This window comes from Trichechus manatus, unplaced genomic scaffold (genome assembly GCF_000243295.1).
Source record: "Trichechus manatus latirostris isolate Lorelei unplaced genomic scaffold, TriManLat1.0 scaffold00029, whole genome shotgun sequence".
In the NCBI taxonomy this organism is placed as follows: Eukaryota; Metazoa; Chordata; class Mammalia; order Sirenia; family Trichechidae; genus Trichechus; species Trichechus manatus.
Window position 1 is genome coordinate 19,012,752 of NW_004443965.1, and position 24,961 is coordinate 19,037,712.

Here is a 24,961-nt window from a genome sequence, read left to right on the forward strand (position 1 = left end):
AGTTTATAAAGAAAATGTTCTACATTCTACCTTGGTGAGTAGCGTCTGGGGTCTTAAAAGCCTGTGAGCAGCAATTTAAGATACTCCACTGGTGTCACCCATCCAGGAGCAAGGGAAAATGAAGAAAAAAAGATACAAGGGAAATATTAGTCCAAAGGACTAATGGACCACAACTACCATGGCCTCCATCTGACTGAGTCCAGTACAACCAGATGGTGCCCAGCTACCACCACTGACTGCTTTGACAGGGATCACAACAGACAGAGGGTCCCGGACAGAGCTGGAGAAAAATGTAGAACAAAATTCTGACTCACAAAAAAACAGACTTACTGGCCTGATGAAGACTGGAGAAACCCCAAGAGTATGGCTGGCCCCCGGACACCCTTTTAGCTCAGTAATGAAGTCACTCCCGAGGTTCACCTTTCAGCCAAAGATTAGACAGCCCCATAAAACAAAACGAGACTAATGGAGCACAACAGTCCAGGGACAAGGACTAGAAGACAGGAGGGGGCAGGAAAGCTGGTAAAGGGAACCCAAGGTCGAGAAGGGACAGTGTTGACATGTCATGGGGTTGTTAACCATTGTCATAAAACAATGTGTACTAACTGTTTAATGAGAAACTACTTGTTCTATAAACCTTCATCTAAAGCACAATAAAAAAAATTCTTTAAGTCGTTATGTTAAAGATAAATATTGACGTATTTATAGGCAAAATTATATAATGCATAAAAACTATATAATGCAGAAAAATAACAATGGAAGGATGCTGATAACTATCGAAGCTGGCTGATGGGTACATGGGGTTCATTATATTATTCTATTTTTGTGTACTTTTTAAACTTTCATAGTTAAGACATTTTAAAAATAAAAATAATCAAGAGAATTTTGAGATGAAACTTTTCCCTGCCTCCTATTCAGAGACTTTCTTATAATCTTTACTACAGCACTGAACAATTGTCTTTTTTATCCACTGTTTTTCTGAGACAGAGTCCTGGTGGCATAATGGTTAAAGCACTCAGGTGCTAACCAAAAGGCTGGCAGTTCGAACCCACCAGCCGCTCCACTGGAGAAAGATGTGGCAGTCTGCTTCTGTAAAGATTTACAGCCTTGGAAACCCTATAGTGCAGTTCTACTCTGTCCTACAGGGTCGCTATGAGTCATAATCAACTCATCTGCAGTGGGTTTGGGTTTTTCTGAGATTGTTGCCCCTCCGAGGTCCTGCCTTTACTCGGGGGTCTCAGTTCCCAACTTGCTGCCTCATGTGTACCCAAAGCCTCAGTCTCTTGTATGACCATGGGTATTAAAACCCAAGCCACCAGATTACTACCCTTGTAGTTGTGATATCATGTGTCTGTCAAACTCCTCACCTGCATGTTCTTTTTGGCTCCTGGGGATTTCCTCTACTTTATTACAAACAAGCTCATCCATGCACCTTTGCAGCATTTGACCAAATATCTCTAGAGCGTTTATAGGTATTTGTAGCATGGATTTTCAGTTTATCAACACCAGAATCCTCCCCTCGTCTTACCTATTGCAATATAAACTCCTAATTCCAGTTACTTTGCAATGTCACTCACAGTTGCAGTCATGATTCTTAGGATCTGACCCAAAAACTTCAGAATTCTAACTAATTCAGAATCCTGAACAAAATCTTCCAACTACTTTATGGCTGAGGCCAGGTAATTTGCTTGCATTCCTTACTACTTGTGATTTAAAATAACTTCATTTCCAAAGAAAGCTTTTCTTGAAGTCAAGAGTACAGAGAAACAGTCAATCACTCAAGACTCAATTTCTCACCTAATTTTGTCAGTGTTGCCCGTCGACTGAGCATAGCTTCAAAACAGATGCTGAGTCAGGAAAATATCTGAATCTCAGCTGTATCACAAGCTTTGGAGAAGTCATTTAACCTTTCAGAACCTTGGTTTAGCTATCTGTAAAATGGGTTTTAAACTGTCTACCTTATAGATTTCAGCTATCTTCCCTGTAAAACATAAATAAGTCATTGCTTCAGAGTTGTTATAAAAATTAAAATATGCTAATTTCTATTGAGACATCAATCACTATAAGACTTTTTAAGGTTATTTCTCTTTAGCTAGGTCAAGCATTCCCAAATACCAGTAAACGAATAATTTCTTTCAGAAGGATCAGCACAAAGCTGGTTCCTATGAGGCAGAGGTTAAAGATACCTCAAATGTCGAACTTTTCCAAGCTGCTGTACCGCTCCATCAACTCTAACATCAGCTACACCCTTGCCCCTCAGTATTCTCCCTCCCAACTTTGGGTTCCCTAATTTGCTGCAACATCTCACAGAACTCACAAACCATATAAAGGAAATGGCTCACGTGATTGTGGAAACTAGCAAGTCTCAAATTCATGGGTCAGGCATAGGTTTCTCCCTGGCCCTCAGTCTCTGCCCAAAGGCACTCAGTTTTCTCACTCCTTGGGCCAAGGAGCTCACTGCATTGTCTTCTGCTGGTCTCTGCTGCCACAATTACCTTATCACACAGTCCCACCCAATCATCTGGGTGGGAGTTACAAGACCATGGCTAGAAAGGCCACCCAATAAACAATCCATTACACCATAACCAGTTCTAAAACCAGCTGCATCACACTAGCCTGAGGACCTTTTAAAAAAATAGATTCTAAAATCCTTCTCCTGAGAGATTAAAACAATTCCAGATATATAATAAGCACCATGTGTCAGTATATTTTCTTTAGCAGTTAGAGAAAAGAAAAATAATTTCCCTTCCTTGCTTTCCTTCTCTTGGAATCACCTGACCAATCTACAGTTATAAAAAAAAATTTACAAACTATATAGCATAATGTAAGTATGGTCACCCAACTGCAAGTCCTCCTCAGGTCAGCATAACTGGTTCAGTTTCCTACAAACTGCTGAAGAATGAATCAATTTTCTTCCAGGGTTTTTCTTAACTTCTGAACATTTATGACGTTACCATGAATGTTGTGACATATTAAGGAGCAAATTATTTTGAGTGATCTATAAGCTCAGCAGGTGTGCTGGTGGCACAGTGCTTAAAGTGCTTGGCTGCTAACCAAAAGGTCAGCAGTTCGAACCTACCAGTCTCTCCACGCAACAAAGATGTGGCAGTCTGCTTCAATAAAGATTTACAGCCTTGGAAACCTTGTGGGGCATTTCTACTCTGTCCTATAGGCTCGCTATGAGTCAGCATTGACTTGATGGCCACGGGTATGTGTGTTATAAGCTCAGCTAATACAATGTACCATGTTTTTTACACAAATAACCTGCATGTTGTACTTTTTTTGCACCCTTGAACATTATTTTCCTACGCACGCTACGCACATTATATGTGTGGGCGCAGTATTTACATGGAGGTATTATTTGAAAAAATACGGAACCAGTTCAATTTCTTCATTAGAATCTATCTTAGTTGTATGTTTGATGTTAGAATATAAAAGACTTGAATATAGCCTTTCAATAATTTCGAATAATATATTCTTGACAGATCTTCTCTAATGCTAACAAATTTTTCATCATAATGCCAGTTCTGCAAACAAAATTACACCACAATATCCCCCAAGCTATACAACTCTGACTTTTAGCAAAATGCCAAGAACGAATAACATAAAAAATGGTGTCTTTATAAAAAGAAAGTCATGTAGAATGTCTTAATGATAGATTAGTTTTTTCCATGAAATATCTTTTATAATAACATTTCATATTCTGAACATTCTGTTTATAGGCTGACACCATAAGGTAACACTGGGAAGAAAGAAAATGATTAAAACATTAGGAGACCCTATCCTTGCTTTCTCAGAAGGAACTTCCCAATAGTCTAAAAATCACGGTAACACCAAGTTTTAACTTATTAACCAGGGCCATAAAAACACAATGGAATCATTTAGGAAAGGCATGCTTATCTACCTGTACGTTAAATTGTAATCTCTTTGGGCTTTTGGGGGGGTTTTTGTTATTCCCTTTCACCCTGGAGATCGGAGGCCTGAGAGTTAAAAGGTTGAAAGTGAGGGTGAAGGGGAAGGATGGAAAGGGAGATGAATGGAGTAGGTCGGGAAAGGGACTGAGAGGGAGGGGAGAAGAAGGATGAAAAGCAAGGGTGCTGGGGAAGGGAGTAAAGGGAGAGGAGAAGAGGGCACAAAGGGAAAGAGGGGAAGGACTAAGGCAGACTGAGAACAGAGGCTTCTTTGTCAGCTGCTTCAAAAAGGTAAAATCTCTTCTACTGACTAAGGAAGAACCTTGAGGAGAGGAAGAGATGTCACCCATATACTCTATAAACAATAAGCAAATGAGCGGCCTCAAAAACTCGAGGCCAGAAATTATGGTTCTAGTTAACAAAGTTTTACTTTGTGGAAATCTGAACCATTTTATTCTCCACACTGAAGGTGTAGCTCTCCTTGAAAATGCAAACCAAATCGTATTATTTTCCTACTCCCATTAGGGGCTCCTCAGTGCTCTGCCGACCAGGCTGCTGTCCGATGCTCTGCTCTTGCCTCTCAGAGTCCAGCAGGCCAGCCTTCTTTCAGTTCCGCCACTGAAAAGCTTGCCTCTGTAGTTCATCCTTCAGGTCTCAGCTTAAATGTTACTTCTTTAGGGAGGTCTTCCTCAACTTCTTAGACTAGGTAAGAGCCCCTGTTATTTTCCCCAAAAGGCCTTTTTAGTTCTCCTTCAGAGCATCCATCCCGTTGTTAATTACTTGTTCCATATCTGTCTTCCTCGCTAAGTTGCAAACTCCTTGCCGGTCTGATCTACCACTGTGCCTAGCGCAGCACTAGTCACTAATCAGTCAAATGAATGAGTGAATGAGCAAACAAGCGTAACTTACTGACCCGCTGCTGTCGATTCTGACTCATAGTGATCAAATAGGACAGAGGAGAACTGTCCCATAGGGTTTCCAAGGAGCAGCTAGTGGATTTGAACTGCCGACTTTTTGGTTAGCAACCATAGCTCTTAACCACTACGCCACCAGGGCCCCACACAAGCAAAAAAGTCATTCTTTCCTTAATCTACTTAAAGACAGGGACAAAATTTATTGGCATCACCAGGATAAATATAACAAATGTCACCAAAAGAAGCTGGTCTCATTAACATATTATAGAAACTGACTTTTTTAGAGACTTCATTACAGAATATAGTCTGAGTTTCATGGTATATTTTGTGGTTGGATAATTATATGTTACTGGATGTAATAAAACTGTTTATAATCCTCTTTTTTTGTAATGCTATCAGGTATGTGAAAATAAATCCTTTTTCCTTTTTAATTAACAATGGACCAGAAAGTGTTATACTCTCCAAATTTTTAAAACTAAAATCTCCACATATAAAAACATAAAGTCAAGAAGTTGAAGAAGTTGATATTATTTTAAACACTAGCTACTGTTTTTGAGTACAGTACTTATTAAGTGGCGTTTGCTCCTAATCATCAACATATTTCTATGAGGTAGGTATTATTAACTCCATTTTATAGATGAGGAAACTGAGGCCTAGCGAAGTTAAGTAACTTCTCAAATTACTCCCATCATTTTGTGAAGAGGAAGTACTTGTAATTTTTCTAGATCTCTAAGGATGAGAGGGCTGAAGTCCTGACAGAATATTCTAAGTTGTGATGGGGCAACAGTGCTCTCAGTAAAGTCACTTACTAGAGCAGAGGAAGCAACAAACATTACTGGCTGTCTTCCCCTGCCTGCTGGCTACAGTAAGAAAAGCAAAAAGTAAGGGATGCAGCAGCAACTAGCTCCAAAGTGAAACTTCAAGATCTACATTCAGCCCTGATCAGCAATCAGGAGACATCAGGGGTACTCTCCATTAGCCACTCTAAACATAAAACAGGGTCCAGTAACTTGGCAGGGTCTACAAGAACTGCACACTAATACCTTACAGTAAAAATGGTGACCTTTTTTACTTTTAACATTTACTTTGTCTTTGTGTCCTTTTTCCCTTTTCTATGGAAATATGGAATCCACATCATGGAATATCTAATTTGCTATCATTTATTCTCCTGTTCTCATAAGCTTACCACTGTCTGGCAGCAAATACCTCTGCAGACAGCTGTTCTACACAGTCCTTCAGCATGAACTCCCTGAAATTCAATGACACCTGAGATGAGGAAGATGTGACTTACAATCCTTAGACAGTTAAGTTGCACTAGTGGTTTCTTCTGTCTTCCCACTCAGTGAGACCTTTAGCAGTTACTGAAATATGTAGGATTTAGTTTGCCTTCTTTAAATGCTTCCAGGCATCTGATGCATTACTTTTCCTACATTCTAAACAGTTACACGTGACTCTCAGTAAATCTAACACCCATAGTATCACAACAAAATTACTGTTGGTGATTAGTGAAGATCTCCCAATGAAATCAGACTGATTCAATTTGTGAAATTCTATTTAAAGTTCAATGTTTGAGGACCACATATTTAAGAAAGCAGGAGTTACATTTTTCCTCTCATACAAAATCTCTTCAGAAATCTCAAAATATCAACTTAAGAAAAATTATAAAGCTTTCACTATTTACAATTTGCACAACCCCTGGAATGCAGATTCAGCTACTTATATAAAGCACAGTATTCATACAACTCATCAAGCCATTCAAAATAATGTTATATTACAATTCCTTTCCACAATAAAACTTCCCTTGTTCCACTGTATTTTAGAAAGTTCATGTTAGGTTGCTTTATGTATTTATTTTTTCCCCTCCTACACATGCTCAATCATGGGGAGATCTGCCCAGAGTTGGTGTTAAAAAGACAGCGTGAGGAAATTACCCATGGTCACTTTTATGTCCATCTGCTCAGATCTGTGGTGTCAGAGTCTGCTGGTATATGAAGCATTCAGTGCAGTTCCCCTATCTCTAACAAGCCTTCATGACCTGGTTCTCTACTCTCCATTCCATTCTTCAGAGGGGGCATCATCTACTACCTTTTATTGCCCACCTATTTCCCTGGGAGTTGAACCAATATAATACATAAAAAACTGCAACTGTGATTGCTACCATGTATTATCACCCAGGGTTTTCATGTCTCAGGTCTCCAAATACACTGTGGCACCTACCATTCCTGCCTAGTGGTTTCCTGGAATTTGCTAGGAATGCAGGAAGAGAAAAAGGAAATCCAGCAGCTCCTGCCTCACAGAGCAGCACCTGAGAGGTAGAAAAGGATGTCTTCCCAGTTGACTGGTTGGAACAGGCTCTGTTGAGGGAACTGACTAAAGGGGAAGAATGAAACCTCACAGCCTATGTTTATCAGGCAGTCTGTATCATGAGACAAAGGTAGGATATGCAGGTGTTGAAGCAGAGAAATTCTTCTCAGCCTAGGATTATCTGCTTCTTAATTAAAGCAACTTCCTCCTCATTGGTAGCACTTTTTGTTTTGAGAGGTTTTTGGTTTTGTGGTGAGTCTTCATTTGATTCTACATCTTTGCAGAAATTTAATGAAAAACAAGAAAAGGCCATGCTGGAAGCTGCTAGCTAGCCATTTTTGATCCGGAGACACTCTGCATAAATGTTTAAAGAGTAATAATTTTATGTATATTCCAATGAGAAGCTGTGTAGTGTATTTATTTCTTCATTTATTTATTTATACCATACCTTATCTAGAAAGAATTTAGAAAGCTGCAAGCTTAGGGACACTATGGTTGGGACTACCTGCTGGGTAATAAAACTGTTCCGAAAAACAAAGTAGAAACCATTAATATATATTGATAAATTTAAAATATTGATAAACATTTAACTACAGTACCAAGAAGCAACATCATGATAAACAGAGAAAAGACTGAAATTGTCAAGGATTTCATTTTACTTGGATCCACTATCAACACGCACGGAAGTAGCAGTCAAGAAATCAAACACATTGCATTGGGCAAATCTGCTGCAAAAGACCTCTTTAAAGTGTTAAAAAGCAAAGATGTCACCTTGAAGACTAAGGTGTGCCTGACCCAAGCTATGGTGTTTTCAACTGCCTCATATGCATGCAAAAGCTGGACAATGAATACGGAAGCCCAAAGAAGAACTGACACGTTTAAATAGTGGTGCTGGCAAAGAATATTGAATATACCATGGACCACCAAAAGAACTAACAAATCTGTCTTGGAAGAAGTACAACCTGAATGCTCCTTAGAAGCAAGGATAGTGAGACTATGTCTCACATACTTTAGACATGTTATCAGGAGGGATCAGTCCCTGGAGAAGGACACCATGCTTGGTAAAAAAGAGGGTCAGCAAAAAAGAGGAAGACACTCAACGAAATGGAGTGACACAGTGGCTGCAATAATGGACTCAAGCATAACAACAATTGTGAGGGTGGCACAGTACTGGGCAGTGTTTCGTTCTGTTGTACACAGTCACTATGAGTCAGAGCCAATTCGATGGCACCTAACAACAACACAAGAAAATACAAACAAAATTGAAAGACAACACACAGACTGGGAGAAAAAAAATGCAAATTAAACCAAAGGGTTAATGTCTACAACTAATTTTACAACACAAATTTTTAAAAAGACAAATATCCATTAGAGAAATGAGGAAAGAATATGAAAGTACAATTCCCAGAAAGGAAATATGCTATATAAATGAGTCAAAAATGGCCTCTGTGTACTGTCCCCAAGTTGTTTACTTCTTCACAGCAAACTGAGACCTGTTAGCCCAAAAAAGCCTGCCACACCAAACTTAAATTTTTACACATCGAATTGTTTTAAAAATAGACCAAATAAACTAATCACTTAGAACCTGTCCGCTTTACATACCACAAGAAACTGCACCCAATATCTGATAGCAATAGATAAGATAAAATTCTATAAAGACTCCAAGCCCCTTCTCCTCTTTCCCGGGTGTTTCCAGGCCCTCTTCCCATTCTGGTGGTTTCCTACACCACTTGCCTCTGGAAGACCTACTGCTGTGGAGGACCTCCCCCTGCATGAAGCTGTTGATGTGTCAGTCCCAATAAATGCTTGTTGTACAACCTGGTCATATCTTTTTCCTTGATCAGCCCAGAACTCCCTCAAACTCACTACAAAACCCATGGCCAATAATCATATGAAAAGTGTTCAACCTGCCCAGAAATCAGGAAAACGAAAATGAAAGGATACCACTTCTCAACCATCACATTGTGAAAAATTAAAGTCTGACAACATCAACCATATAAAGTATATTGGGCAACAAGAAGGTCATAAACTGTTGGGGAGGGGGGAACAATTCGGCAGAATCTGGTAAGACAGAACACACGTATCTAAGAATTCATAGTTCTACTTATAGGTTTGCGTATGCATAAAGAGACATTATATCTTATAGAAATATTAATTTTAGCAACATTCTGTAGGAGGAAACTGGAAACCCAAGTATCCATCAATAGATTTGATAAATAAATTTTTGTACATTCATACAAAAGGATATTATATAGCAATAAAAGTTAATAAGCTAAAGCTACATATATCAATCTAGAAAACAAAGTCAAAATTATGTTGGGCAAGGAAAGAAATCTGCAAAAAGATATACACTGGACAATACATAGCATAATACCAGCTATAAAAAGTTTAAAAGCATGTGAAGCAATGCTAAAATTTGTCTGTTACTACATACATATATAGCAAAAGCATAAAAACATGCACGGGAATGACAGATACCAACTTCAGGAAAATGGTAACCTCTGGGAAGGGATCATAAAAGAGACTTAAATCTTGTCTGTAATGAATTTTTCTTTTTATGAAAAAGATCAAAGACAATAGAAAAATGATATTTTATAAAGCTGAGTAGTGGGAACATGAGTGTTAATTTTATTAATCTCTATATTTTCTGTGTATTTGAAATATAATTTTAAAAGATCTTTAAAAATTCATTTGTTTGATTAGCAATATGGAAACCACATATTTTGCATCCCATACTACAAATTTTTCACATTTCTCAATGTGAAAAATCTAAACCATTTATTTTGCTTCGAAAAGTACATAAAAAAAACAAAAGCCAACCTCGCAGCTGTCTAGCTGATTCTGACTATGGCAATGCCATGCGTAGAAAGTAGAACTGAGCTCCATAGGGTCTTCTTGGCTGTAATGTTACAGAAGCAGATCACCAGACCTTTCTTCTGTGGTGCCACTGGGTAGGTTTAAACTGGCAACCTTTTGATTAGTAGTCAAGTGCAGGGACTTCCATTTGCGCCTTAATTACTAAAGTGTACCATATGAGGGTGGGGGGAAGCTACAACCATAATTTTTGGGTCAAAATGATTACCTGGGCCAGAAGTGTATGATTATTATGCATCTGAAACATGTTCAGGCCTCAGTCTACACCTGTCTAAATCAAAATGGTTCTCAACGCATTCTAATTCAAGCCAGTGTAGAGTTAGGCCTGAACATGTTGAAGTGGTCGGCTGCTAACCAAGAGGTCGGCAGTTCAAACCCACAAGCTGCTCCACAGGAGAAAGATCTGGTAGTCGGCTTCCACAAAAAGCCTTGGAAATCCTATAGGGCAGTTCTATTCTGTCCTATACGATTCCTATCAGAAGCAACTCAACGGCAGTAGGTTTGGTGTTTTTTTGGTTTTTACAACATGCAGCTGGAATGCTGCAGGAACAGTTTTGCCAATGACCATGCAGACAGTTCTGTGTACACCACCTGTGCACTGTACAAGCAGTAGATATGAAAAAAATCAACATATCTAAATGCCAAACCAGCTTAAAAAAAAAAAAAAGAGCAGTGATTCATATGAAATGCTTCAATTGTAAAAGTGTTCTGTTAATAACTCAATGAGACAAGAGTACAGAAAAACAAGTATAACTTTTATGAAATAAAGACAGAACAAAAAGGTTTACATAACTGCAATGGAAACACTCTTCAGAGGGCATGATTATTGTGCTGGGTATTCTTAGTTTCCCACTCAAGATCCACTCTCCATCTTCTCTACCTTGCTCTAATTTCTAAAAGGCTGACTTTTGGATTTCAACAGCACAGCAGCTTTACCTTTTGGCTTCTAGTTGGGTTTGCCAAAGGGAAGCCCCAGCAGTAAATCAGAGAGCTGTAAAACAGTGAGGGTGGGGTACTCATTCCTCCAGCTTCTCCCTGTCAGATCATGGAGGGTTGACTGTAGCTCTCTCCAAAAGGCCAGAGCTCTGGTCAGGCAGCCTTCTGGGTTTCAGCAATCGCCTTCTTCTCTTGCCCCTTCATGCTCAAGGATGATAATAGCTTCCACTATCGGCATTCGTGGGGTACTTCAGCACCCATTGTTAGTTCCTCTTAACCCAATCACAAATTTATAAATTAAACTCTTCTCAATTACCCTAGTTGAGCATGTCATCTATTTTTTATCAGAACACTGACATAACTGTGAAGGAAACTTAAAGAAATTTTATCTAATGAACTCCCTAGGTGATGCACACAGTTAAGGTGCTCAGCTGCTAACCAAAAGTTGGAGGTTCAAGTTCACCCAGAGTCACCTTGGAAGAAAGGCCTGGCAATCTATTTCTAAAAAATCAGCCACTGAGGTGTCTAGCATCTTAAAAGCTTGCAGGAAGCCATCTAAGATGCATCAATTGGTCCCGACCACCTGGAGTAGAGGAGAATGAAGAACACCAAAGACACAAGGAAAGTAGTAGCCCAAGGAACAGAAAGGGCCACATAAACCAGAGACTTCATCAGCCTGAGACTGGAAGAACTAGATGGTGTCCGTCCACCACCAATGACCGTCCTGAAAGGGAACACAACAGAGAGTCCTGGATGAAGCAGGAGAAAGGTGGGGTGTAGAACTCAAATTCTAGTAAGAAGACCAGACTTAACGGTCTGAGAGTGGAGGAACCCCGGAAAGCATGGCCCCTGGATTCTCTATCAGCCCAGAACTAAAAGTTTCCGAGGCCAACTTTTCAGGCAGGGATTGGACTGGACTGTGGGACAAAAGTGATACTCTTGAAGAGTGTGCCTCTTAGCTCAAATAGGTACAAGAGACTACATGGGCAGCTTCTGTCCAGAGGTGAGATGGGAAGTCAGAGAGGGTTAGGAGCTGGTTGAATGGACACGGGGAATCGGGTGGAAAGGAGCAGTGTGCTGTCACAGTATGGAGAGAGCAATTAGGGTCACACAACAATGTATGTATAAATTTTTGTATGGGAAAAAATTTAAAAAAATTAAAAAAATCAGCCACTGAAAACCCTATTAAACACAATTCTACTCTGACATACATGGGGTTTCCATGAGTCAGAATTGACTCCATAGCTTTTTTTTTAAATCTAAGTAATAAGTTTCTTCTGTTGTTGTTGTTGTAAGGTGCTGTTGAGCCAATTTTCAACACACAGTGACTCAATGTGACAGAGTAGGGATTTCTAAGCTATAATCTTTATGGCAACAGACTGCCAGGTTTTCTCTCCCGTGGAGCCCCTGGGGGTGTTTGAACCGCCCACCTTTGGTTAGCAGCCAAGCACTTAACCATTGTGCCACCAAGGCTCCTTTTTCTTCTGTAACTCTAACATTTTAAGCTGGTATGTCCGCCTATGATCCATTTAGCACTGTTCTAAGTGCTGTATGTGACTGTAATATATATAAACACATATTTGTGCAATATATGTATGCATATAGATACATAAACACATGTGTACATATGCATACACATATATGTATGTACATACATATGACATGACTTGTGCCTTTGAGAAAAAAATAATCTAGGTGGAGAACAAGTTTAAGGCCAAAGTACATGAAATAACTGAGAACACAGAAAGTAACCAACAAATAGAATTATATGGTAAACTAAGAACAAGACCTAGGGAGTCAGGGAAGGCTTTATGAAGTGGCATTCCAGCTGGATCTTATAGGATAGATAGTATTTAGACAACATTAGTCAGGTATAGGGGAAAGCTATGGGCATCTTCAGCAAGGAAAATAATATAAGCCAAAATACTGAGGTTGGAAAGGACATGGCTGTTTGGTGAATGTCTCAGGCTGGGTTTTCTAGAGAACCGAAACCAGTGAATCATATAAATATATATATAGATTTACATCAAGGAAATTGCTCTGACAGTTGTAGAGGCTGGAAAGTCCTAAGTCCGTGGGTCAGGCTGCAGGCTTCTCCTGACTCATGCAGCTGCAGGGGCTGGTGAACCCAAGATCACCAGGTCAGACAGCAGGCCTGTGGCTCACAGACCATGGAGGCAGATGAATCCCAAGACTGGTAGGTAAGAATGCCACGCTGCTGGCTCACAGGCTGTAGAGGCTGACAAATCCCAAAATCAGCAGGCAAGCTGCTAGCTCAAGTCCCAAAAACCAGAGGTCAGATGAACAGGAGCTAGCTGAAGGATCCAGAATGAGCAAAAGTCAGTGAGCTTTGCCAGGAAGTCCACCTATGTTGAATGTAGGCACAGTCCCAAGGAAACTCCCTTTCATCTGACCGGCTGCTTATAGCAGATCTCATCATTATGGAAGTGATTACATCATTATACAACTGCCAAACTACATCATACCTGCCAAATCACTGAATATCATGGCCCAGCAAAGTTAACACACAACCTTAACCATCACAATGAGCAATAAGCATAATTCTAGATCAGAGCAAAGAAAGCTTTATTTCTGACTCTATAATCCCAGCTAAGTCTAAGTCAGACAGGTACAACTACACAATTATTATATAATTTATATAAATTCTAGAAAATAGATGGTCTGGGAAAGGATAGAGTCTACCTTAAAACCAAATATTTGAGTGGAATATGGCCAAAAAGATATACCTTAGTTTTAATTTCCATCTCTGTTAAATGAACATGTTTTCATTTGGTAAAATTATTTACATAGCCCTTTCTCCCAAACTGATTTCTGATTAACATAAACCTTGTATCACTGCCTCCCCACACAAGAACTGTTCAAAGAAAATTGAGTAGACAGTTCTCAATTTACCCATTATATCATTAGGCCACATGTCTATACTATTCTATGCTGTCTAAACTGGTGTCCATACTTCAGTTCTAGTCCTTTTTCAACATGTTTCTAAATAGATCAGGCAATTCTCATTCTGAATCAACCTCATGTTTATGTCAGCAATTTTATGAAGGGTGTTTTGAAGCTGCTTCTAAAATCAGTACTAATTATCTATTCATTGCTTCTAAGCTTTTCCAGCTGTCAAATCACCAGTAAACTAATCAAGTAGAGAGAGAATAAAACTTCAGGACAGTTCTAGCATTAACAGAATAATCTCTAATATTCTGCTTGCTACAGAGGAATCTATCCAGATAAGAAATGCAACAGCTCAAATGTCCTCAACTAGTTTTTTCAAGGATATGATCAAGTTATTTTCTCGAATTTTCTCTAACATCTAGGAAAACACCTTGTTCATTGTGTGGTTTTTCTGACATCCACTTTGTTCTTTTATTTCTTTCCTACCTTTTTAATGACCTTTTGCTTTCTTCATGTATGATGTCCTTGACGTCATTCCACAATTCATCTGGTCTTCAGTCATTAGTGTTCAATGCGTCAAATCTATTCCTGAGATGGTCTTCAAATTTAGGTGGAATATATACTCAAGGTCGTATTTTGGCTCTCGTGGACTTGCTCTAATTTTCTTCAGCATCAACTTGAACTTGCATATGAGCAATTGGTGGTCTGTTCCACAGTTGGCCCCTGGTCTTGTTCTGACTGATGATACTGAGCTTCTCCACTCTCTCTTTCTACAGATGTAAATGATTTGATTCCTGTGTATTTCAGCTGGTGAGGTCCATGTGTCGCCACTTATGTTGTTGAAAAAAGGTATTTGCAACGAAGAAGTTGTTGGTCTTGCAAATTTCTATCAAGCGATCTCCAGTGTCATTTCTATTAACAAGGCTGTATTTTCCAAATACTGATCCTTCTTGTTTGCTTCCCACTTTAGCATTCCAATCACCAGTAATTATCAATGCATCCTGATTGCACGTTTGATCAATTTCAGACTGCAGAAGTTGGTAAAAATCCTCAATTTTCTCATCTTTGGCTTTAGTGGTTGGTGCGTAAATGTAAATAATATTCGTATTCACTAATCTTCATTGTAGGTGTATGGATATTATCCTACCACTGACAGTAATGAACTTAAGGATAGACCTTGAAAGGTTCTCTTTGATTATGAATGTGATGCCACTCCTCATCAATTTGCCATTCCAGGCATAGTAGACCATATGGTTGATTATCTGATTCAAAATCGCCAATACCAGTCCATTTCTTCTCACTAATACTGACAATACCAACCCTTATGCATTCCATTTCTTTTTTGACAACTTGCAATTTTTCTAGAGTCATACTTTGTACATACACGTTCTGATTATTAATGGATGTGTGCAGCAGTTTCTTCTCATTTTGAGTTGTGCCACATCAGCAAATGCAGGTCCCAAAAGCTTGACTCCATCCACATCATCAAGGTCGACTCCACTTTGAGGAGGCAGCTCTTCCCTAGCCATATTTTGAGAGCATTCCAACTTGAGAGGCTCATCTTCTGACACTATATCGACAATGTTCTGCTGCTATTCATAAGGTTTACATCAGCCAATTTTTTCAGAAGTGCTCATGCAGAACCTGTACATAGATGAAGAGGCAGTCGTTCAAACACAACAAGGGGATACTGCATGGTTTAAAGTCAGGAAAGGTGTGCATCAGGGTGTATCCTTTCACCATACTTACTCAATCTACACGCTGAGCAAATAATCCAAGAAGCTGGACTATATGAAGAACTTAGCATCAGGATTAGAGAAAGATTCACTAATAACCTGCAATATGCACATGACACAACCTCACCTGCTGAAACCAAAGAGGACTCGAAGCACGTACTGATGTAGATCAAAGACTACAGCCTTCAGTATGGATTACACCTCAACATAAAGAAAACAAAAATCCTCACAACTGGACCAATAAGCAACATCATGATAAAGAAAGAAAATACTGAAGTTGTCAAGGATGTCATTTGACTTAGATCCAAATCAACACCCGTAGAAGCAGCAGTCAAAAAATCAAACAATGTACTGCACTGAGCAAATCTGTCGCAAAAGATCTCAAAGTGTTAAACAACAAAGATGTCACTCTGAGGTGAAAGGTACACCTGACCCAAGTCATGATATTTTCAATCACCTCATATACATGCAAAAGTTGGACAATAAAAAAGGAAGACCGAAGAAGAACTGATGTCTTTGAATTACAGTGTTGGGCAAAGGATACAGAATATACCATGGACTTCCAGAAGAACAAACAAATTTGTACTGGAAGAAGAACAGCCAGAATGCTCCTTAGCGAGATTGGCAAGACTTAGTCTCATGTATTTTGGACATGTTATCAGGAGGGCCCAGTCCCTGGAAAAGAACATCATGCTTGGTAAGGTAGAGGGTCAGTGGAAAAAAAACAAATAATACTGAACGACACAGGAAGCATCAAAAGAAGATGGAAGGAATACACAGAATCATTGTACCAAAGGGAACTGGTCGACATTCAACCATTTCAGCAGGTAGCATAAAATCAAGAACCAATAGTATCGAAGGAAAAAGACCAGGCTGCCTGAAGACACTGGCAAAAAACAAGGCTCCAGGAATTGACGGAATACTGCCTGTCTTAGTTATCTAGTGCTGCTGTAACAGAAATACCACAAGTGGATGGCTTTAACAAAGAGAATTTTATCGTCTCACAGTTTAGGAGGCTAGAAGTCCAAATTCAGAGTGTCAGCTCCAGGGGAAGTCTTTCTCTCTCTGTCGGCTGTGGGGAAGGTCCTTGTCATCAATCTTCCCCTGGTCTAGGAGCTTTTCAGCACAGGGACCCTGGGTCCAAAGGACACATTCTACTCCTGGCACTACTTTCTTGGTGGCATGAAGTCCCCGTCTCTCTGTTCGACTCTCTCCTTTATATCTCAAAAGAGACTGACTCAAGACACAACCTAATCTTGCAGATTGAGTCTTGCCTCATTAACATAACTGCCTCTAATCCTGCCTCCTTAGTGTCATAGAGGTAGGATTTACAACCTAGGAAAATCACATCAGATCACAAAATGATGGACAATCACACAATACTTGGGATAACAGCCTAGCCAAGTTGATACACATTTTGGAGGGAACACGATTCAAGCCATAACACCAACTGAAATGTTTCAACAAATGAATGCAATGCAGGAGGGGCTCACTCGTCTATGCCAAGAAATCTGGAAGACAGCTACCTGGCCAACCAATTGGAAGAGATCCATATCTGTGCCCATTCCAAAGAAAGACAATCAAATGGAATGCAGAAATCATACCATTAATATCACATGCTGAGGAGCACTGGTGGCAGTGTTTAAAGTCGTAGACTGCTAACCAGAAGATCAGCAGTTTGAACTCACCAGCTGTTCCATGGAAGAAAGATTTGGCAGTCTGCTTCCCTAAAGATTACAGCCTTGGAAACCCTATGGAGCAGTTCTATTCTGTCCTACAGGGTCACTATGAGTAGGAATCGACTTGAAGACAATGGGTCTGGGTTTTTTTTTTTTTTTTTGGTTATCATATGCTAGCAAATTCAATAACAACTGCAGCTGTACACTGACAGGGAACTGCCAAAAGTTCAAGCCGGATTCAGAAGGTGTGGAACACGGGACGTTGCTGTTAGGTGCTGCTGAGTCAGTTCTGACTCATAGCTACCCTACTTACAACAGAACAAAACACTGCCCAGTCCTGCACCATCTTCACAATCGTTATGCTTGAGCCCACTGGAACAAGGGATAGTATTGCCGATGTCAGATGAATCAAATGTTTAACAATATGCAAATGTACACATAGATGTAGAGAACTTCAAATAAATAAGCATTACTCTCTTCAGAGCAGCCGCTCTGGGAACGGTGCAAACGTATTCTAATATTGTTGCCCTTATTTTAAATTGAAGCAGTCTTTTGAAATTGCCTTCACAGCCCTCAGGATAATCTTAAATATCCTTGAAAATAGTAAAATCTTCAAGATTAAACTGAGTTTTGCAACCATTTACAAATTATTCTACCAAGTTTAGCAAACACTATAGGCAGTCAAGCTGGGTTTAAGTTTTTAATAAAAAACAAACAACAAAAAATAATGCCTTATGAAAGTGACTGTAAGTAACGTTTTTACATTGCTTGTAAACTAATCAGACATTTCAAAAGGACTCAAAACAACTAACAGCAGCTGTAATACTGGAATAAGTTTTTAGCCTCCCGAAGTGACTGCTTGGAATGACCACTCTCTTTAAAACATGAATGACAGCATGTTTAGGAGAAGAAAGAGTTTATGACTATATAACCACACTTTGAAGTTGCAAAGAAGTTTTATTCCATGGAGTTAAAAATATTTTCTAGACAGTACTTCACATTAATTCTCCAAATATATCTGTCTGAGGGAAAGAATATATTGTCATTCTTTTTTTTAGCTGGCCCAGTGGAGGTACTGTAAGGGAAAGAGAACTGTGTTTATTTCTTGAATCAACAATTAAGTCTAGGCACACTGTTTCCTACAATTTGTGCTATGTAGTTAGTACAATTTAAGTGATTTTTCTTAAGCTTTATGCTCTTCGATAAAAGGCATTATATGAGTATTATTATTATTCAGGTAGGCGTGTCATAAAATATTACAGAGATCTATTAAAATGATTATTAATTCATTGCATACCCTCCTGGAAGAATTCCTGCTTGATATATGTAGGAGTTACTTATTATAGATGCTGGACTCTGTCCTCAGATACACTCACACAAGTCCTAATTAAGCTTCTTTTATCAAGAAAGGGAGAAAACTTGTTTTTTTAAACAAAATACTCTTCCTTGAACTTTAGAAGGAAAAAGATCTTTAAAAAACCAAATATACAAATTAAATAGACAAAGAAAAATGGGACAATGAAAGATTTACGGGCAAAACTATTTAAGAGCAAAGCCTAGGGAGACTGGTAAATTGTTGATGGCTCTGGAGAGACAAGCACAGCAGCATAATATGCACATAATTATAAACTAATTTTTATCAAAATATTAAAATGACTTCTAATTTTTCAGTTCTTTGGTATGAGAAAAGAAAATTTGTTGCTCAATATTCAGGGATAACTAGGAGTTCACCTCTTCCAGTATACTTACTCATTAAACATTTAGGGTCTCTGCTACGATAATCATCAAGTACCTCTGAACTCCCCCAAACTCACCGCAGTGGATTCTAACTCAGAGCAATCCTACAGGACAGAGTAGAACTGAGAACAGCGCGGTAAGGTTTCCAAGGTTGTAATCTTTAGGGAAGCTGACTGTCACATCTTTCTCCCACCGAGCAGCTTGTGCATTCAAACCAATGACCTATCACTTAGGAGCCAAGCACTTAACCACTACATCACCAGTGCTCCTTTCTGAACTCCCAATGGCACCATATTTATAAAGAAGAGGAAAAATTTGACAGATAAGAGACAAAGGAATTTACTCTTTACTAAGACTCTAACGATCTTATTCAATAACTGAAATGATTCTGATCTTTTCAATATTACTGGCGGAAAGGCTGGTGGTTCGAACACACCCAGAGGTACCTCAGAAGACTAGCCTGGCCATCTGTTTCTGAATGGTCACAGCCTTGAAAACCCCATGGAGCACAGTTCTACTCTGACACACATGGGGTCGCCATGAGTCAGAATCGACGGCAACTAACCAGTATTACTTTTAGGCGTAGTATTCCAGGAGTTTTTTTTTTTTTTTTAAATAATGAGTAAATAAAAATATAAAGAGTATCAGAATGACACCCTGAGAGCTAAATTCTCTTTGAGGATCACTGACTGATTGGACCCAGACAACTCTCAAGGAGACAAGTTTTAATCACAGCTCCTAGAAGGACTGACTACTTAGTTTTGATATAATCACTTTTCCTTGTGGGTGCTACAGCTGTCTGGTCGACAAAATAGGGTGATTTAACAGTAACCTGCCCACACAATGCTCCTTTGAAGTTAACTAATGAATGCTCTCACCGGGTGCACTTAAAACTATTAGATGCTACAAAAATATTGAGTACTAGCTCGAAAAGAACACTGTAATATAAACATGTTGGTACTAATTTACGATACTAATTATGATTTGCCCCCAAAGGACCCTCTCCCCACCTCGTACCCTTCCCCCAGTGCATTTCAGACCTTTCTTACGACTGCTGCCTAGCAGAAAGTCTCTCGACTCCGGACCCAAGGCTGCAACAAAAGCAGTTTTGAAACGCCGACACTGAAATGGATCAGACAAAAGAAAGTGGATCTGCGTAGAAGCGACCGGCCTTTAAAGGTGGTGTGCGCGGCCTCTCCCCATACGCTCGGATAATGAATAGGTCGCAGTTCCTCAATCTGACACTACCAGGATATAATACCCCACCCCACCCCTCTCACCCCATCCTCGTGACCCTCCGCAAGAAGCTTGCCCTCCCCCACCACGTCTGCGCCTCAGCGCAAGTCTCACATTTCCTGCTCTGTGTAATTCCACCCTTTCTGCGAGTCGCGCCCTGAGGCCGGCTCGAAAGCCCCAGGTGCGAAAGTTAAACCGCCGCCGCGTCACTTGAGGCCGGGGCGGGAGTTGGCCTCGGCAGCCCCGGGCCAGTCCGACCCCGCACTGCCCCTCGGCGCATCCTCGCGCGGGCGAGCGTGGGGCCGAAACCACCGCTGGCGGGCAGGGCCAAATCGAGGCCGGGAGGCCTTGGGTAGGCGGCTACGCCGCTGCCGCCCCACCCCGCAGGGCTCAGATTCGCCCGTCCGTACCTGCGTCGGCGTTCCGGGAGCCGCCGGCTCCGCGCCCCCTCCTGGCGTGCGTGGGCGCCCGCAGTCCCAACCCCGAGGACTCGCGGTGGCTCCGGTGGCGGCGATGCTGGTTCGTGAGACGGGAAGCGACAGGCGCCAAACCCCGTGAAAAACGCCCGAGCTAAGCCGGCAGCCCCGGCCCAGCGACCTCGGATATTGCGCCCAGGCGAAGGCCGCTGCCGCCGGTCCTGCTCGGCCCACTTCTGCAGGTTCCGGGAGCGAGTCTCGCGTGGGCGGCACCCTGCCCTGACCCAGCGCAGACTTACTAGCAACCCGCGTCGCGCGTGGTTAGACGGAGCCAAGGGAAACTTTCTCCGTTGTCAAACCCCTTAGCGGAGCAACGAAAAGTTGCCAGCGCCTTCTCCCTTATTCTAATCCATCCTTTCCTAGAGCTCCCAGCCCGCCTGATGTCTCTGTTTTAGGCAAAAATCTCCAGGAGTCCCAGCGACCCCTTTCCTTGCCTAAAACTTCCTAAAGCGGCACCACCACCTGTATTTAGTTTTCTCCTTTGATGACACTGTCTTCCTTGCTTACCTTCTTGTTCCTAAGATTCCACCTTAGTGCAACCAGGATTAACCATTAAGGTGTACTTGACTCCACATTTGGCAAATTACAGTGGGCAGGTAAGCTATGAGTGGTGGTAGGCCAAAGTGTTTTTTTAGGGCGTGAGGGACCTCTTGGAATAAATATTGACCCGTTAGGGTGTCATAAATTTCCTGGTTTCAGAGTAATGAAAATAGATTATCAAATAACTGTAATTCTCAGCAATCCCAATCCTAGGTATATATCTAAAAGAATTGAAACAGGAACTCAAACAGATACTTGTGCAGAAATGTGCAGTGCAGCACTTTTCACAAGAGCCAAAAAATGGAAACAACCAAAACGCCCATCAACAGATGAATGGATAAACAAAATGTGGTATATACATACAATGGAACATTTCTCAGCCTTAAAGAGAAATGAAGTCCTGATACATGCTACAACATAGATAAGCTTTGAACATTATGCTCAGTGAAATAAGTCTCAAAAGGACAAATATTGTATGATCATACTTATATGAAATATCTAGAATAAGCAACTGCATAAATACCGAAGTTTATTTTTGGTTACCAAGAATGAGCTGGAGGGGAAAGGGGGCGTTATTCCTTAGGGGGCACTGAGTTTCTGTTAAAGGTAGTGGAATAATTTGGAAACTGATAGTGATGATAGTTGCACAACATGATGCATGTAATCAGTGTCACTGAATTGTACACTTAAAAAATGTTGCATTGGCAAATATTCTGTGACAGAAAAGTAGATTAGTGGTCACTGTGGGCTGATGGAGATAGTTTGAATCCACCAGTAGCTCATTAGAAACCCTATCGGGCAGTTCTACTCTGTCCTATAGGATCGCTATGGGCTTTGATGGGGGGGAGTGAGGAATTGTTGTTTAATGAGTACTGAGTTTCTATAGGGTCCCTATGGGCTGTTGGAGGGGGAATGGGGAGTTATTGTTTAATGGGTACTGAGTTTGATTTTGGGATGTTGAAAAACTTTTGGAAGCACGTAGTGGTGATGGTAGCACAACATTGTGAGTGTGATTGATGCCACTGGATTGTACACTTGAAAATGGTTAAAATGTCAAATTTTATGTTGTGTATGTTTTACCACAATTTAAAAAAAAAAGAATGTAATTAAGATTTACAATTTGAAAAGCAAGTTCTATTAGTTGACTTGAGGAAGGGGAAGGACGATACGGGGGACTCTCAAAAGATTGCATAGCTTTCTTTATCTGCTAGATTCAGAGATTTCCATTTGCCTGAATGGTTTATTTGGAGTCTTGTCCCAAGACTAGGGCTGTATGCAATGACTTCCCACCTGAAAATCTGACAAGTAGATACCAAAACCAGACAGAGATACCACAGGAAAAGAAAACTACCAGCCAATATACCTTATGAATAGAAACAGAAAAAAATAAGTTTTTTTTTTTTTCTTTTTACACGTTAGCCCTTTACAGATTTGAAGATAAGTCTTTGCATTTCTTTTTTAGGCTAAGTGTGATCAGACGCTTCAACCATTCATGGCACATGCAGGCCAGACCCTTCACTGTCTAGTTGTTCTCCTCTAACGTGCCCCCTTAGAAATGTAGAACCCAGGACTTAGTATATCCATTCATGCATCAGATTTTTATTGACAATCTGTCATGTCCTGAGGAGTTCTTGGTGGTTAAGTGCTCAGCTACTAACCAAAAGTTAGTGGTTCACATCCACCCAGAGGCACCAGAGAAAAGCCTGGTGATCTGCTTCCAAAAGTTCACAGCCTTCGAAAACCATATGGGTCACAGTTCTGCTCTGACACACATAGGGTTGCCATGAATTGGAGTTGACTTGACAGCACCTCGTTGGTTATATGTCAAATATTGTCCTAGATACTGGGAATCCAATAGTAAATAAGAATGGTTTCTACACTCAGGGAGCTTTCAGTCTAGTGTTGTTGTTGTTGTCAAGTTGGTTCTGACTCATAGTGACCCTATGTGTAACAGGACAAAACACTGCCTGGTCCAGTGCTTCATCATAATAGTAGTTATACTTGAGCCCATTGTTGCAGCCACTGTGTCAGTCCATCTCCGTGAGGGTCTTCTTTTTTGATGACGTTCTACTTTACCAAGCGTGATGTCTTTCTCCAGGATTGGTACCTCCTGACAACATGTCTATTATGGATTGAATTGTGTCCCCCGCAAAAAAACGTGTCAATTTGGCTAGTGCATGATTCCCAGTATTGTGTGATTGTCCACCATTTTGTCATCTGATGTGACTTTCCTATGTGTTGTAAATTCTACCTCTATGATGCTAATGAGGTGGGATTAGCAGCAGTTATGTTAATGAGGCAGCACTCAATCCACAAGATTAGGTTGTGTCTTAAATCAATCTCTTTTGAGATATAAAAGAGAGACGCAAGCAGAGAGACATAGGGACCTCATTACCACCAAGGAAGGAGAGGCAGAAGTGCGTGCATCCTTTGGACCCAGGATCCCTGCACTCAGACACTCCTAGAGCAGAGGAAGGTTAATGACAAGGATCTTCCCCCAGACTGTACAGAAAGAGAAAGCCTCCTCCTAGAGCTAGCATGTTGTATTTGAACTTCTAGCCTCCTAGACTACGAGAGAATAAAATTCTCTTTGTTAAAGCTATCCGCTTGTGGTATTTATGTTGTAGCATCACTAGATAACTAAGACAATGTCCAAAGTATGTGAGACAAAGTCTGACCATCCATACTTTTAAGGAGCATTCTGGCTGTACTTCTTCCAAAACAGATTTGTTCCTTCTTTTGGCAGTCCATAGTATATTCAATATTCTTCACCAACACTGTAATTCAAAGGGGCCAGTTCTTCTTCTGTCTTACTTATTCCTTGTCCAGCTTTCACATGCATATGAGGTGATTGAAAACACCATGGCTTGGGTCAGGTGTACCTTAGTCCTCAGAGTGACATCTTTGCTTTCTAACACTTTAAAGGTCTTTTGCAGCAGATTTGCCCAATACAATGTGTTGTTTGATTTCTTGACTGCTGCTTCCATGGGCGTTGGTTGTGGATCCAAGTAAGATGAAATCCTTAATGACTTCAATCTTTTCTCCATTTATCATGAAGTTGCTTATTGGTCCACTTGGGAGGATTTTTGTTTTCTTTATATTGAGGTATAATCCATACTGAAGGCTGTAGTCTTTGATCTTCATCAGTAAGTGCTTCAAGTTCTTTTCACTTTCAGCAAGCAAGGTTGTGTCATCTGCATAACAAGTTGTTAATGAGTCTTCTTTCACTCCTGGATACCCCATTCTTCTTCATATAGTCCAGCTTCTCAGATTATTTGCTCAACATACAGATTCAATAAGTACGGTAAAAGATATAACCCTGACGAATGCTTTTCTTGACTTTAACCACACAGTATCCACTTGTCCTGTTTAAATGACTGCCTCTTGGTCCGTATACAGATTCTTTATGAGAACAATGAAGTACTCTGGAATCCCCATTCTTAGCAGTGTTATCCATAATTTGTTATGATCCACACAGTCAAATGCCTTTGCATAGTCAATAAAACACAGGTAAACATCTTTCTGGTATTCTCTGCTTTCAGCCAAGATCCATCTGACATCAACAATAATATCCCTCCTTCCACATTCTCTTCTGAATCCAGCTTGAATTTCTGGCAGTTTCCTGTCAATAAACTGCTGCAATGCTCTTCAGCAAAATTTTACTTGCATGTAATATTAATGATATTGTTTGATAATTTCCACATTCAC

At 40.4% G+C, this 24,961-nt stretch overlaps 1 protein-coding gene across 2 annotated transcripts in view; it reads right to left on the bottom strand.

Moving 5' to 3' along the window:
• RNF180 (ring finger protein 180) overlaps nt 1-20,753 on the bottom strand; it is a 337,572-nt gene extending 316,819 nt beyond the window's left edge. Inside the window, exon 1 of one of the 2 annotated variants that reach the window (XM_004374551.2) lies at nt 20,648-20,753. The gene's annotated coding sequence lies outside the window, so the exon portion shown is untranslated. Of the gene's footprint in view, nt 1-20,041; nt 20,227-20,647 lie in introns of those variants that run through there. The other variant, XM_023729609.1, reaches the window with a different exon arrangement.
• Between the last annotated feature and the right edge of the window lie 4,208 nt (nt 20,754-24,961).